Source organism: Chelmon rostratus, chromosome 13 (assembly GCF_017976325.1).
Source record: "Chelmon rostratus isolate fCheRos1 chromosome 13, fCheRos1.pri, whole genome shotgun sequence".
NCBI lineage: Eukaryota > Metazoa > Chordata > Actinopteri > Chaetodontiformes > Chaetodontidae > Chelmon > Chelmon rostratus.
The window spans coordinates 18611847-18627811 of NC_055670.1; positions in this window are offsets into that span (position 1 = coordinate 18611847).

Below are 15965 nucleotides of genomic sequence, written 5' to 3' on the forward strand. Positions count from 1 at the left end.
GTTGCAGAATGCACATCATCATTTGAAGTGAAGTAGCTAAAGCTGGCACTAATAGCCATGTTTCCACTGCAGGATACTACTTTACCCTGCAAAAAAATCCCGTTCGAGGGGGTTGAACGTGCCAAAAGCACAGGAACTTTGGGGGTGGGGCTTGCAGCGCTGAATATTTCCGATTGGCCGAATACTCGCAGCATTTTATTTCGGCCACCATTTTTAAAAATCTGCAGCCGCACACCAGTTTGTTTTTGCTCATTGTGCTTCAACACATCAGCACAGAGGCATAGAAGAACGTCGGTGGACTAATTTGTCTAATCTTTGCGGGTCTTTAGACCGCGATAGAGGTGCAGAAAAGAATGAGGTGAAGAAGCCTTGTAAATCCTTGAAAAGTAGCTCCTGGGACTAAATTTTAGTAGTTTGAGTGGAAACGTGGTTAATGAGACATTCATGTGACCTACCCCTTTATGATAAAGCAGGAGCTAAATATATATTCAAAAGAGTTTCCCTAAAGTTGGATCAGTTCCCTCAGTTTTATTGATATTGAAAAGGTTTGATCAGCCCAAGTAGTAAATTGATCTTACTGAAGAGATATAGTGTTGAATTATTACTTGAAAACTGGCACAAAACTGAAGAAAACTGTTCACTGCTTTTATAATATGCAATATTTCAACCTGGAGCTGGGAGACATATGATATGATACAAGATATTGCCAGAGAAAACTTTGTGGCATACTGCAGCTTAAATGCTGCCTTTCCTTCATCTTACAGGCTGCATCGCTGCAGCACGATTGAATTTATGATTATGTTCAACTGCTAAGAGAAAACGAGTCATGATTTCAAATTAATTTACCTGCGTGACCTTACTGATTTCCTTTCCTCAGAGACCAACATCACTCTATAGCCTGAACACTGTTCCGAGCAGCAGAGGTCTTATGACATTATTGATAGTGAGGTATATTTGATGTTGGCTGTATGACACATTTCTATTGCACTCGATTCTGTCCTCTGCCTTTGCAGGTGAATAACCATAGAGTCAGCTGCAACAACCACAGCTCCTCTCACTAACCTTTGATTTAACAGGAGACCACCTGAGGCTCACTCTCAAACCTTTTTAATTTCAACTCTTTACATATATGATTGTTACACTGCATGATACGAGTGACAATGATCTACTACTAGCTTCTCTTTACATTCTTGTAAACTGTTACTGTTGCAGTTTAATCACTTACTTTGTGTGCAGATATCCACGTATTAGCATGCTACAATATGTCTCATCCACACATCTTTGCATCTTTCTATCTCATGACTTGTGCTAAAATATTAGTGCATTGCAGCACTTGTGAAATGTAACAATTTATATACTGTATATGTGGATTGTGCGCCACTTAAAGGCTTAAAGGCCCTGCGCCCCACTGGTAAACATACACAGCTGATTTCAATTATTTAATCAGGCGTCTTCTCAGGGCTGTACAGGCATCCACACTCTGTCCTTGATTGACATGTTCCTCTCTTATTTGTTTGCTCTGTTTGCACCTGTTAGGGGAGGGAAAGTTACACCTTTATCACTCTTGTGAGTTCATGGAGTCCAGCGACCTCATGTAATCCTGAGCACAGCTTCACCCACCTTCGGCCTGAGCAGAGGTCTAATCAGCCGCCTCCTGTGCGGCTGTGCAGGGGATAATTTCAGTTTGTTAACACTTGGTCCGAGGATTTGGCCTTCGAGAATTTTTGTTTTCTGAGCTGTTGCTGGAGTTGTCACGTCTGATGGCAAGATCCACAATGTGACTACTGCACAATCAGCAACACACAACCGAGTGATTTTAATAGCAATGCTGGTATTTTTAAACCTGCATCACTCAGCTTGTTTCATATAAGCAATAACTTGATTCAATTACTTATTATGTGAAAGGAGTCATTAATACCAACACTGTAGCCCCTTAAATTTGACCTTAAGTAAAGTTAGAAACATACTTTTTCTCGTCGTTTAACAACCAAGCAGCAACCTGGGGCTGAACAGACCACGTCCATGTTTTGTACAGTGTATGTTGACAACTTTGCCTATTCTGTAGGTTTATCTGTGTCTTGCAACACTTCACTGAATCTGTATGATGCTCACACTGACTGAAACATTAAAATCCAGGACATCATAATTTCTACGGCTGCATAATAGCATCAAATAGAAATACTAGTAGCTCTCGTTTGCACCAATTTATGTACTTTTCCACATTCAGCCTGACGTACTTTGTATGCTGAGAAAGAAAGTTCTGTCTTCAGTTATCTACACCTAATATAATCTATATTATTATCACAATCTCCTCTAGAAATGACTGTAATTAAGCTCTGTGGGTTATACACTTGTTTGTAATGAGGGACAGTGGGGCTGAGGAAATAAAACACACTCAACACACAAAAGCATACTCATGAGTACCAATCTGTCATGCATTATACTAACAGATATGATATGCACAAAGTAAAGCTTTCTCAGGCCAAAACCTGAATCTGATGTTACATTTGGATATAAATTTATACCTCACCAACAGCAAAATTTTACTATCGCAAACTGAACAGGACCTCAGTTGTGAGAATCGGACTGCTCATCTTAAACCGAGTTTCATGAGCTAACAAATAATTTAGCATAGAACAAGAAAACACAAAGAACTACCCATGGAGCGCACACAACGTAAATACTTTGCCTAAAACGACTTCTGAAATCTGTAATAAACCAAACATTTCTTCTCATTGGCCTACGACTCTGTGTTTTGTTTAAGTCCAGCCAGCCGTATCCCTCAGGCTGCTTTTCACCTACAATCAGAGGGACAGTTTCTTTCAGCACAGACAGACATAGCTCAACTCTACAGGTAGCAGCTGACATGACTATTAGTCTTTCTTCTGGTACTTGCAGGTGTCAGACTCGCTGGTGCTCACTTGTCAGAGCTGCTCTGTGTGCTGTCTGAGGTGATTCATCTTCCTGCCAGCATCATTAACTTTCTTGTGAAAGGACTGGTAGAAGGAGACTCAAAGCGGGGCTCCAAAGAGTTTATGTGCCTTGTCAGGAGCTGCTTTCCCTCCTCTGTAATCAGATCGAAACTTCTCCTTCTTCTTCTGTGTGCTTTTTTGCTTTTAATTGTTGTTCTCAGTTTTCACTATCTTAGGATGGAAGGCAGCGTCCTGAAAGCCCTTTCCTGAAAGCTGGGAATGCAATATTTAGGTAATTGTTTTAAAATGTTTCATGAATGAATTAATCTCATCCAGACACCATTCAATAATGGAACAAATGTTGCAATTATGATTACAGAGTTAGGAAACCGACCAAAACGACAAAGAAGTGTGGTCGCATTATTAATGCAGACGCATTTATCATCAGTTGAAAAAACAACAAAAACAAACAGACAATGGCATAAAAAACACCCTAGGCCTTATTCTATTTTTTAATTTCCCCATTAAACTAATGAGTTTCTGTCTTTCACCATTAATTGCTTCATTTCAGTGCTGCGGATGTTTATTTCTGCAATAACATATATTCACTGATTGTTTGCTTTATTTAGGCTCCTAATGAAACCACTTAATTAGTGATTGAAATGTAAAGACCTGTCAAATTAACCCCTTTTCCAGTACATTACATTTCCGCATTAAACCGAAATGAATTCTTACAGTGGCGCAGCGTATCAGTATATAGGTCACACTTGAAACAAATGATAAATCTGGGCTTGATGAAGCTCTCAGAAAGAACACGCTGTTCAAAGATGTCATCGTGTGCTCCTGTGCACGAGAGCAATGGCCCGCAGCAATGTTGATACATGTAAAGCATCGCTCCTGCTTTATTAAATGTAGCATAACACTCAGGAGTTTATGAGACTTACTGAACCTGAATCTGCTTTATATTATGCTTGGATTAAGGTTGCAAATGGTCTTTTTTTTTCCTCATTGTTTTTAGAAATGATGTGCATCCTAAAGCCGCTACTAAACTTTTTTTTTTTTTTTTTTGAAATAACAACAAATGAGATGTGTTAGGTCCCTGAGATTGTTTTCTTCAGGGAGAAAATAAAATGGAGCTCACCCCCTGACCTTTTTCTCCAAAATGTACCTCCTTTTCAGCTGCTTGATAACAAGTTATTATCCAATATGGCAGCCTTTTGAGAGCTAGTGAAAAGTGGCAGAGGGTCTGTGCCGGTGTGTTATTAAGCTGGGGTATGGACTCTTAAGAACTGTCCTTCAACCTCCAAGTGTTTTATTATGAAACCACACAGCTTCAAATTCAGTTTGGGTCTTGTCTTTTTACAGTTCTATTTTACAGAGGAAATTTTTCACTGTGCTACTTCTTAAGCTTGCCGTCTGACAGGAGATACAGATCAGAATTTTATGAATGTATTACTGTCAGATCTGTTCATTTCATTCCCCCCATTACTGCCTATGGCTTTATTTGTATCATTAGAATTTAATAACACTGGAAAGTACATGCATTCTTTTGATCTGGTGCAGATATAACTGCAGAACTAAATGCATTCTGCTTTAATAGGGCCGCCACCAAAAATGGTGAAGTACATTCTATGTAATACTATCCAGGTACTACACGGACTATGAGTCTAGCGCAGAGGACGACGGTGAAATTGTTGTTCCCTATCGTTAACTACTGCAGAGGCAGAACACTCCCGAGACGATCCTCGCTCCTTGTTCAATAATGCAGCTCTTACAGAACACACGCCCATTTGTTTAGGATCATTGTTTGCTCTATATATGTTGCAGACAATTGAGCCAGCAAACCTCCCCCTTGAATTTACAGTGTTCGTTAATAGGGTTATAGGAGGTGAGCAAGAGAGAGAGAGAGGAGGAGAGTTCTAATAGGAAAAACACTGAATACAGGGGGAGTTTCATCTCTTGTGTCTCCACTTGATTAGTTTAACAGCTCCTTTGATCTTTTGGTGTGATTGAAGTGTTTAAGTGGAACATGGGGGGCAATGGCAGAGCCAGAGAGCAGGCGCCGCGTAATGTGCCACCACATGCCTATGAGGCACAACACCTTAATGTCAGGGGGAAATTAAACACTTTTCCATTACCGAGGCCCTTGAATCTTAATTCATTTGTCCACACACAATACAAAGTAGGTGACAAGGTCAGTAAATACTCATTGAATAAGACGTGAATGTTGACCTTTGAAAGCAGGCAGAAATGAGAATAATTTCAAAACATATATATGAGAGGGAGAGTTCACTTATTTCAGTTTTGGAAGCGAACGAAGCCTTTGCACTGAGGGGCAGTTTCCACGAACGCTCAACTTTTGGCGGCGTGGCTTTTCAACATTTTTAACCTTCGATTTCAGAAAAATCCTGGTGACCTGGTATGTAAACTGCAAACAGCGCGCTCAGGTCTGCAAATGGAAAAAAAAAAACAAAGGAAGAGGGGCCAGAGAGAGGTGAAGTTTTCCTTCCTCACACAAACTGTCTGCACACAGTCCTTGATTTCACACAGACTGGCATTGACAGACGCAGGCTTCTCATTTCTACCTGATGACCATCAATTTTATCACCTGCAGCTAACAAGCTAATTAAGCTAATGTTAGCTCTATGCAGCATTATTCTTACATTGCAGTGCAGAGCTACTTAGTCCTAGTATTATAGTATGATGAGGAAAAATACCCATAATATCAGTCTGTTATATAACGTAACCCTGTCTGGTTCACATACTTGAGCAAAGCGGAGGTTAGATTTATGGGGGTTTTTTTGTTTTTATTTTGAAACTGTAGGTTTCACTTTCAAAGCTGCAAGAGAAAAAAAATTGTATAACATTATTTTAGATAAAGATTATGGCTGGCTGTTTCTGGAGTGTAAACTTCCTCAAATCCAATAAAGAGCATGTACAGAGTTGCTAAAGTTAGTTTAAACTCTGATGAAACATCCAAGACCAGCTTTAGGAAAACACTACCCAGCAAATGTGCTCGTCACTTTTTTAATTTTTTTAATTTAATCTGTAACCCCTCAGTATGATGCAATTCACTCATAAAATGCTCCATGGTCTTTTAGGTAATGATAGAGCAGATAAACACATCATTTAATTAAGTCCATACACTTGTGTCCTTGCATTTGTTGTTTTGGAAATGCAAAATGAAAAGACCTCAAACTTTTTAACTATTACCGGAACACCATGCGCATCACTTCAGAAACATTAGTTTCAGTTGTGATGATTGGAGAGTTATTCGTAAGAAGTTTATTTAATTGGAAAGGATAAGCTCTTCTCTGCTGCTGTCTCACAGTCTGAGTTGGAGCTGATATGGAGTATTCTTATTTAAAATTACCGCAACGGTTACTTCTAAGACAAACAAGATTAAATTACAAAACTATACACACATATACCTACACTTGTAGTCGTCTGTACTTTTAGTCATATATGAAGCCAACTAAAATAGAAAAGAACATTCTGTCTACAAATATGTCCGCTGTCGAATCTTGTTACGCCATTACATATTTGTCTGCCAGCCGCCCATCAGCCATCAGCTCCTGAAGCCCTGACACAGTCTGGAGCTTTAAGAGTCATAAGCTTGAGGTATCTCCGAGACACACTTCACAACACAAACAATTTGGTACCTGTAATGTTATGTCAATACCGCTGGACACAAGACAGATGTTGTTATTATTTTGTCATTTCAACATTTCGCACCAGTTGGAGAACCTCAGAGATCCCGTTTCCCTGCACCACAATGTCAACTAATGACCGGACAGTCGGAAAAGAGCAGCAAATTTGTTACCATTGACAGAAAGCAGTGATGGATTCAAGAGGTGGTGAACATCCACAACACAACAGGCTGCAGACAGTCTTAAAGGTCTAGTGACACGGTCGATGCACAAGGTGTTACTGCGGACATGGATGCACGCCTGACACAGGAGAATGATAGTAACAGAAAGGAGTCACTCTGAAATCATAGATGAGTTCAAACACTGTCATTAAGAAATCAAGCCCATTGTGAGGAAAAAGACTCTTTCATTGTTGTCTAAAATGGTGATAGTTTCCTGGTACTGTTGGTTTTACTTGATGATAAATACAAGAACAGTATTGCAAGACTCTCTTCATCTCTTCATCTCTCATCCACTTGATGATTCCAGCTTTTTTTTATGCCAGTTTATAAAATATTTTTAAAGGTTCTATTGTTTTATTATCTACAATCATTGTTGTGTGGGTAATTGTTCAGCTATACAGCCCACTTGTATATTCACTTGTCATGTAATAGTCCTTCTTACTTGCAGCAATTTTAAAATCCATCACACTGGTGGCCTTCAATGTTGTAATTAGATTACAAATGAAGAAATAAGTAAATTATGTGTTGCTAGTATTGGTATACCCACTTTTCTGGACTGTCTTGAGCCGAACACACACCGGTGGGAAAACCACTAACACTGTATTCCCTGAATGGAGGGTTTTAATTCCAAGTGTTCTCTAATGGAATAATGTGGAGTAAACAGGGGCTGCGTGGTTTGCAAGTTTTGATCCTACAAAGACTTCAAAGAAATGTTAGCTTAATCCATTACTAACTATCTTAGCTAAGTTAACTTAAGGGTTTTGATTAAATTGACCTATATCAAAATGTTAATTGATTTGACTTATAAGAGCTTGTGGGATAAATTAATTAATAGATTATAATCACCAAAGTCTGGAGTGGTGTGAGAGCCACTGTCATACCTCAGAGCTGCGCCACAAGTGCAACACGCCAGGATGTTCAACGAAGAGTAAATAAATAAATCTTACACGATTGTATAGATTTCATGTCTTGATCTACTGAGGAGAGGGTGCCATCTTTGCCTGTTAATGTGTTTATACTTGTGTGGCTGTTTAACGTCAATGCTAAGCAGAGAGCCATGGGTGAAGCCCTCACTCTCGCAGTCTGAGCAGCAGACCACAAACTTATATCATTTTCCCCAAAATATGGTCACATCCCCCTTCGAGTTATCAATAGGAGTAACATGTTTCCACCACCAATCATCGAAATGGCTGCAGGTTTATAATATATCTGTGATAACATAGTGTCTTCAGGTGGACACATCTTTTAAAACCTCTTAAACACTGAATTTGGAAGATATGTAGAATGCTTGATTTCTACTTTGGTACCAGATGGTCCCAACGCTCTCCACCTTCATGTGTCCTGGTGTGGCATGTCACCTTGAAATAGTGTAAATATTATAATATAGTGTAAAACTTTGCACATCTCCTTGACCCTACAGTTTGAAGCATATGGGCTGTCAATCTCTGACCTTTGTGAATTTCTACAGCGTCCATGCTGTGCTGCCTCTTGTTGAGCTTGTTGTCTGCGTTAGCACAAGCTTAAATCAGGAGAGATTATCCACTGATTCTTGTTAGAACTCCAATCACTCCAATTACATTTGCTCCAAAGTGACTTTTCCCAGTCATCCGGCCAGGGATTTCTTTAGCCATCAATTAGAAACGTCGCTTCTAATCTGAGCCAGCTTCCCAGACACTGGTCATTTCCCATTAGAGTCATTTTCCCCAGGATCCCGTGGAGCGATAGACATCTCCGCGGCTCAATAGAGGAGACGTGGAGGAGACCATAATTAAAGAGGTGGCATTTACTCTCAGTCAGGCCCTCTCAGAGATCTGAATCTGCAATTACCTTCCAGAAAATAGCATTGTCAGGACAGGACCCACGTTAATAATGGCCCCCATCTCTGGGGCAGGGCACAGAATGCAATCATTTCCACTGAAGCCGCACTTTGATTGTTTATCGCTTTACCCAGGGTTATCAGCCACTCTACTGTAGCAAATGTACACAGAAGGAAATAATCCTGTGGGCCACTAGCTGGCTTATTCAAGTATTTTGCTGAGTGGTGACTGCACTCATAAAGGGTAACTTTAACACCCTACTCATAAAGGTTGTAATATCATGGATAGGATACACCAACCAGCCGTCACTAAGTCTCACTATCTACAAACTCGTATCACTCTCTCTTTCTCTCTCACCCTATCTCTCACACACACTTTCTATCTCGTTTGCACATACTGCAAGTGCACAGACTCCCCTAAGCCTCTAGCAACCCGTGCCTGACTTTCCAGATACTTTATCAAGTGCATAAGGACCATTTGCACAGAAGGCAATTAAAAGCTTTAGTGGTTCCTGCAGGCAGAGGGGTAGTTTGGGGGCCCCAGTCGACACATGAGCCAGCACCTTATTGGAGAGGGCTGGCTTTGTGCAGCAAAATGGCCTCAGTAATTTATACCAAATAGACTGCAGGTAGGGTATGAGAGCCAAGAGGAGCGCATCTGCATTAATCAATATGAAATTATCCTGGATGTAATTTGTGGAAGGCAGCCATGCACCTGCCTAGAAATGTGATTGGGGGAAGCCTGCAGATAAATAAGTAGCTAAACACTGCTGAAAACCTGGTCTCTAGAACAAGAAAAGTGATCCCAAATCAGATCCAATTGTCTGTCAAATCGCGAGATGACAGAGGGCTGAATGTAAAATCCGTTTGAAAGAAATGATTTATGAAACACACAGGGCGCTGCCGGCAAGAAGGCGTAACGCTCGACAAACAACACCCTAACACTATTGATGCAAAACTCTCATGTCAGTAAATGTGACTCTTAGGCCAAACGGATGCAAATGTGCTGAGAACTTATTGTCAAGGGCTGTAAGGAAATAAATCTATTAGCATGGTAAATTTGGGTGCCAGAGATAAGCACGTCCTTAAAATGACCATATGCAAAGGTAGCGATAGTGAGGTTGTCCAGCGGATTATCGCGTTTGCATATCTTCTAATCAATCCACTTGTGACGTTCATGTGTAAAGGCCAAGATCATTGTGTCATGATTTCGAATCAGTCTTGTGTTTGTGCGGATTCTGCTCTTGCGGTGTCTAACGTAGTGTTAATGTGCATCAGCCTGCAGTTTTCTTTGTCCTAAACATATTTCTTTCTCCTCGCTACACACTCCTTCCCCGCATGTTCCCAATGTCGCAAGTGTCAGTAAAAAGAGGAGAAGCCGAGGACATTGTGGAGATGGTCCGGCCCGTCTTTGGCAGCTGCTGACCTTCCTGGTCTGTATGCTCCATGACTCTCTCCAGGTTCTTTTTTTCGGGTTTCAGACAGCCCGGCTCTCTTTATCACTCCCCTGGATCAGCAATTGCTCACCGACAGTCTCTCAGCAATGCATCCATTCTGGGTATCTCTTTGGAGCACGGCTGTGTGCTTTGCAAATGAAATATACAAGGAGTGAATACAAGGAAGAGAGAGAGTGGGGTGGAGGGAGTTCGGAGCATTTCAAGTACCATCCCGAAGAGGAATATTTGAAGCTTTAAAATGTTACTTAAGGCAATATTTTTTAAATGGCACCTTCATTGGATGGTTTTAAGTAGAGACTAACAGGGAAGAATAATGTACGAGAGATAGCTGGAAATGAGGACATCAGGTTTACGTGCATGCTAGACCTCTGGGCCACCATGATGTCTGTGTTAGCAGGATTTTTATGTAATGATACACCTGTCAGCCTGATTAACAGTCAGGGAAGAGAGAAAAATGTCCTGTTGCTTCTCATAGGAAGGTTTTTAGATATATTCTCTTCTCAAAAAATCAAATGTTAAATTCTAACTGAACAACTGATAAAAAGTAAGTAAAGCAGTGAGTGAGCGCTCTGGTTAGACATGTTAATACAGAATAGCACCTTAAAACTACAAAACAAGATCCACATTTACATACAGTGAAGCAGCAGGTTGTGTTAAATTCTACTCAGCTTCCTGTGACTCAAAAGAGGTTTGCCAATTATGCAGAGTGAAATACTGAAAAACATTTAGAGCCGTTCCTGTGATGCATGGTTCATATGAATAGTACCACAGGCTTAATTGGTTGAATTCCTCTCCTGGCAGACAAGGAACTGTACCCTCAGGCATAGATAAAAGACTTCTAAACTCTCTTTTGTGGAGCGAGGAGATGAAAGGGCAGAGAAGACAGGAGCTTGTCAGGAAGAAGCCGGTTCCAGCAGCCAGTTAGCGTGCAGGTGTAGCAGACCAGAAGAACGACAGGTTATCATCAGCTCCCCGCTTGAGGAATGAGACGCCTCATCATCAAGCCATGATGTCTTATTTCTCCCTCAACTCTCGCACGCAATCATCCTCACTTCTGACAAGACAGGCGGCACGCTGTTTACAAATACGAGACGCTGACTGTACAACGGTGTGCGCTCGGATTTAACTTCCTCAGTTTGCCAAGGTTACTGTAGCACAAAACATTTGAAGAAGCACCCTGAATGTCTAAAGCCACTTCTTTGCATGATTTGACATAAAAATGTTTGACCTTGGTCTCAGTTTTTCTTCCAAAAACTTCCTAAATCTATATCTAAATTGGCACATATCTAATGAAGAGCTCTTTGCTTGGTCCTTGAAGTAACAGCACACTCTGTCCATATCTTTTATTATTTGTGCCCAAATAAAACACATTATAATGAAGTATGATTATATAACAATAGCAAAGCACTTTGTGACCGCAACCATTATTCTGATTCTACATTATTTATCTGATGTAGTAATAAATAGTAGTTAAGCATTTTATTGTCATTGTTTAATGTAAAACCAGTGTGTTGGTAGTACAGAGCCAACAAAACAAAACTTTGTCAGAATACTGTGGAACGGCACTGTAGAAGCACATGCATAATATGAGATATTGTTATTTTTATATGCCGGATTCATCAATGTGTATGTTGCTTGTGAACGCAGCGTTTATTGAATTCACAGATGTTTGAACTTTTCATCCACACAGATTAAACTTTAATTTCCTTTAGATTATATGAAGTATTAAGTATAAGAAAAAGTATGTTTGTAGGATTTATAGACTTTATATTTAGTTTACAATATTTTAAACTTCATCATTTAGATTTAGCTTTGACATTTTTAAGCAATATTTTGATTTAGTGTTATTTTGATGTTGCATTTATATCACATTTAATCATAGACACAAATTTCACTTGAAATCTTGCTCAAAGGTCACTTTAGAATAGCTGCTGCTTTCCGTCATAACTGACCTCATACATGCTGTACTTGAAAAGGGAGAGTTTACGGACAAAGAAGCTTTTTCAGTGATAACATTTAAGCTCTTCAGTCCATATGAGTATGAGTGACCAGATGTAACTGTATTCTGCTGTTTGAGCAACACACAAACGAGCAAACAGACATGCAACTGTTTCAATACAAGACAAAGATGCCAAATGCACCAAGAATCAGGACAAATGATCACATCAGGCTCTCTCTAATCAACTGAAATATGGGAGAATGTGGTTGAAATCTGTTAATTTTGAAAACTAATAACTGTGATAAATTTTTCAAGAATGTCATAGTTCATTTGATAATCAACCCAGAATAAAAATGCCGCATTTTGAGTTAATTTGTGTCTCATTTCCATACCAAGCGGCACTATTAATAACATGCAGCCAGTGTGCAATTTCTCTCACTGCTCCATGGGAAATGAGTTCTGAAGAATAGCAATAATTGTCAATGGACATCTTGGCAACAGAGCATCTGCTTCATGCTACATAATCAGCCCTGTCAAAATCCTGAAAAGGCTCAAAGATTGTTGGGAAGGAAAACATGGAAAGCACTTAATTAAGGAGAATGAAAACGGAGAAAAAAAAGTGTAGCTTAATCTTGTCTGCAGTTTCATTACACTCACCCTCTTGCACTCCCCTCACAGTTAATTTTCTCCCCACTCTGGTGTTAAACTCAGGTGTTATAATCCTGGAGATATTTGGCACATCATACAGTTTGTAAATTAAGTTTTGAAACTGTCACATTTTCAAACAGGTCTTGTTTTTTGGCTGTTTCGGAATCACTCACAGTAACTTTACGATGTAATTCCACATGCTAAAAGGGAATTTTAAGCCTTTTGCTTGTTTTATTTCACAGTGTAATATATAGCAGCAATGGAAGTCCTACTACCCATATTACTGTCTGCTGAACAGCTCAGTTAGCAGAATTGAACAAACTCACTGAAGGATTCAAAATCTCTTTTCATTAGTCGGAGGGTCTAGCACATAAGAGGGAAAAAAGGTTTTCAAAGCTTTTTCAGCGATTACATCTAAGTATAGGAGTCCCGGTCCAGCGCTCAGGCTCAATGGAGCCGCACATTTTAAATATGGCCACTGAGAGTGAAATTGTGTTGTGGATTTGAGTTTTTCAGCAATTTGAACAAAATTCAAACTCAGGCCTTCATTGATGACATATTCCTTTGGTGAATATAAGTGACCTTCTGTCAGACTCTGGAAATATGCATTTATTTTGAAACTTTACATTTTGTTTCTGAGTGGCTGCCTTATCAGTGCACTTCAAAGAGGTAAATCTTCAATGCATAGCTATGGTCATCAGTGTGGCATTGTACTACACATCCAACATTACTGTTACTGTGATTAAAAGCGCCGTACGCATGGTTTATCGGGGACAAAATGGAGTACACTGGATCAAGCTCATTATGTATGAAGTTATCCAGAAGTCTGTCCATGGATTATGAGCACTTTAATTCTTGACCCTCATTCCATGTGTGAAATTGACGGTACTGCAAACACTGAAATGCTGCTTGACTTCAGCTGCTACTGTATTTTGTTGTGCATTAAAAAGATTACCTCAATTTCATGAAGATAATAGTAGAGAGTGGGCTTCCCCGAGGCAGTGTCATATTTGTTCTTTTTTTCTCGAACATAAGCGATACATAGAAGGAATACTGATTATAGTTTGCATCCTAGCACTATGAACAGCGATAACCACCGTATCGGGAACTCAAAGTGCAAAACACCTCAGCACTGGGTGTTTAACACTAAGGCTGTAGCTAAAATCATGACAGAACTGGCATCTCTCAAATGCTAAACCTCACAGCAACTTCTTCCAGCTGCTTATGAAACCAAATGATAAAGATTAATATGTCACATGTACTTCAGTGTCATTAATACAGGCAACAGATGAGAGGTGTGCATATTTTAAAAGTGTGTGTACTATGCAAAATTCCGATGCGCATTGAAATGACGTAAAGGACACACTGGATGTCACAGAGTGAAAACTGATCTCCTCGGTGAAAGGAGAGACTCATTTTTCCACTTTGCATATTTTTCATGAAATGTTTCATATATTCTCTGTCAGCCAGTGATTAGTTTGGCAAGGGGATTCAAGGTGATGCAGTAGGTACTGTTAATGACTGCCTACAGAATTATTGGCACTTCATGTCGTTGGATTCATCATTCCATACTCAGATGAAAAATTCACGTTAAAGCTACTTTCAGTGTATGCTGTGTTGTTTGGTGGTGTATTTTTTTTTCTCATATCCGCATGTAAAATATAACCTGCAAATAGACTACACTTACGTCAAAAATCACCAGTCAGTGTTACATTTTAGTGTCAGTCCCTCAGAACCAAACATCAAGGGCTCCTTTAAAATCACCATTGTGTGCCAAAATTCAGACATTATCCACAGAGGAATCAATCAGAGAAGACAGAGGGATACATTTCTCGAACAACAGTCGACTCAGTACACCAGAATGCAGAGCATGCATGTTGTTTTGCATAAGGTTTTAGTTGTAGCAATAGTTTTTTTGTGTGTGTGATTTGTGTTGGAAACTGTAGTGAATACAGAACTTTCTTTGGGACTACTCATAATCTGATCAACTAATAGCTATTTTCCATATCCATTCACTCAGCATTTGGGCATTACCATATATTTTATTACTTAGATTTAATCAAATTAGATGAAATTGGAATTTCTGGGGTTTTCTACCATCTCCTCTGTTCAGTATTATGACTTTATTTCCAAGACACTGGAATGAAGTGAGACTGAAGTCAGACTCAATTTTTCTCTCGACATCTGTATGGCCATGTTCTGATAAGGTCACTGGGGCTCATCTTGTCTCTGTAGCCTTTTTTCTTCCCGCTCATAAGTTCTGTCTGTATCAGCCTTCATCACTGACGGCATTGAATACTTGTCAGGAATAATATCAGTGGTATTTTGAGATCCTCTTAATTAGAACAGTATTGTAGATTGGAGGTAGGGGATTGTCACAGCCATTGTTTAAGTAGATATTCATGCGGAGGGCTATGAACCAATCAAACAGGACAAAGATGCAAAGCAGATATTCAGCGCTATTCAGTCTGAGGCCAAACAACAATAGAATAGAAATATGACTGATCACATGATGTGAAATTAAAAAAAGCTTAGTATTTATTGCCACCAGGAGCTCACACTGCGCTCAACGCCTACTTACTAAAAGGAAAGCAGATAAATGCAATTAAATGATCATTCCTTAGCCTCCCTGCTCTTGATGTGTTGGACTCAGTTGTCTGTGGACACATTCAGTAAAGCCTGTTTCCCTGCCCTTGAATCCAACTGATTTAAATTCCTGATAAGCATCCCAGTATCTCTTCAACCGCAATCTTATCATCCATCCCTTCGACTTCAAGATGGGTCAGAGTATCAGCACCATGGTATTAAAGACATTTGATGTAGGCTTCGGTATCAGAATGTGACATTTTGCTGCTGTGTTTACAGTACATTTGACCAAACCCAAACTGACTTACATAAGTAGCTGTTTTGGTGTTTGTCGTCACTATACACTGCAAGCATTCAAAGACTGTGCTGTACTTTGTCCATGAATGTAGACTGATTGGTGCAGAGGAGCGATTTATCGCACATTCTGCAGAACAGTGTCCATCCATCTGAAAGGGAATTAGTTATCACAGGCCTACAGGGAGCCATTATAGAGTATTGTTTCAGAGAATGGCTTACCCCAAGCTGCTTTGTGTTTGGTAGACGAGAAACATCAGAAGCAGACAGAAGAGACAGTGTGAAGGCTGGCTGAGAATGAGCTGCAGTTGGGGTTTTCATCTATCGTGTAAGCTGCATTATATCAAGACTCCTTTATTTATTTAATTTTTCTGTGTTTCGCCTATGAATATGGACAATTATAGGCATATAATAGGCAGATGATGAGCACACCTCCTCCCCA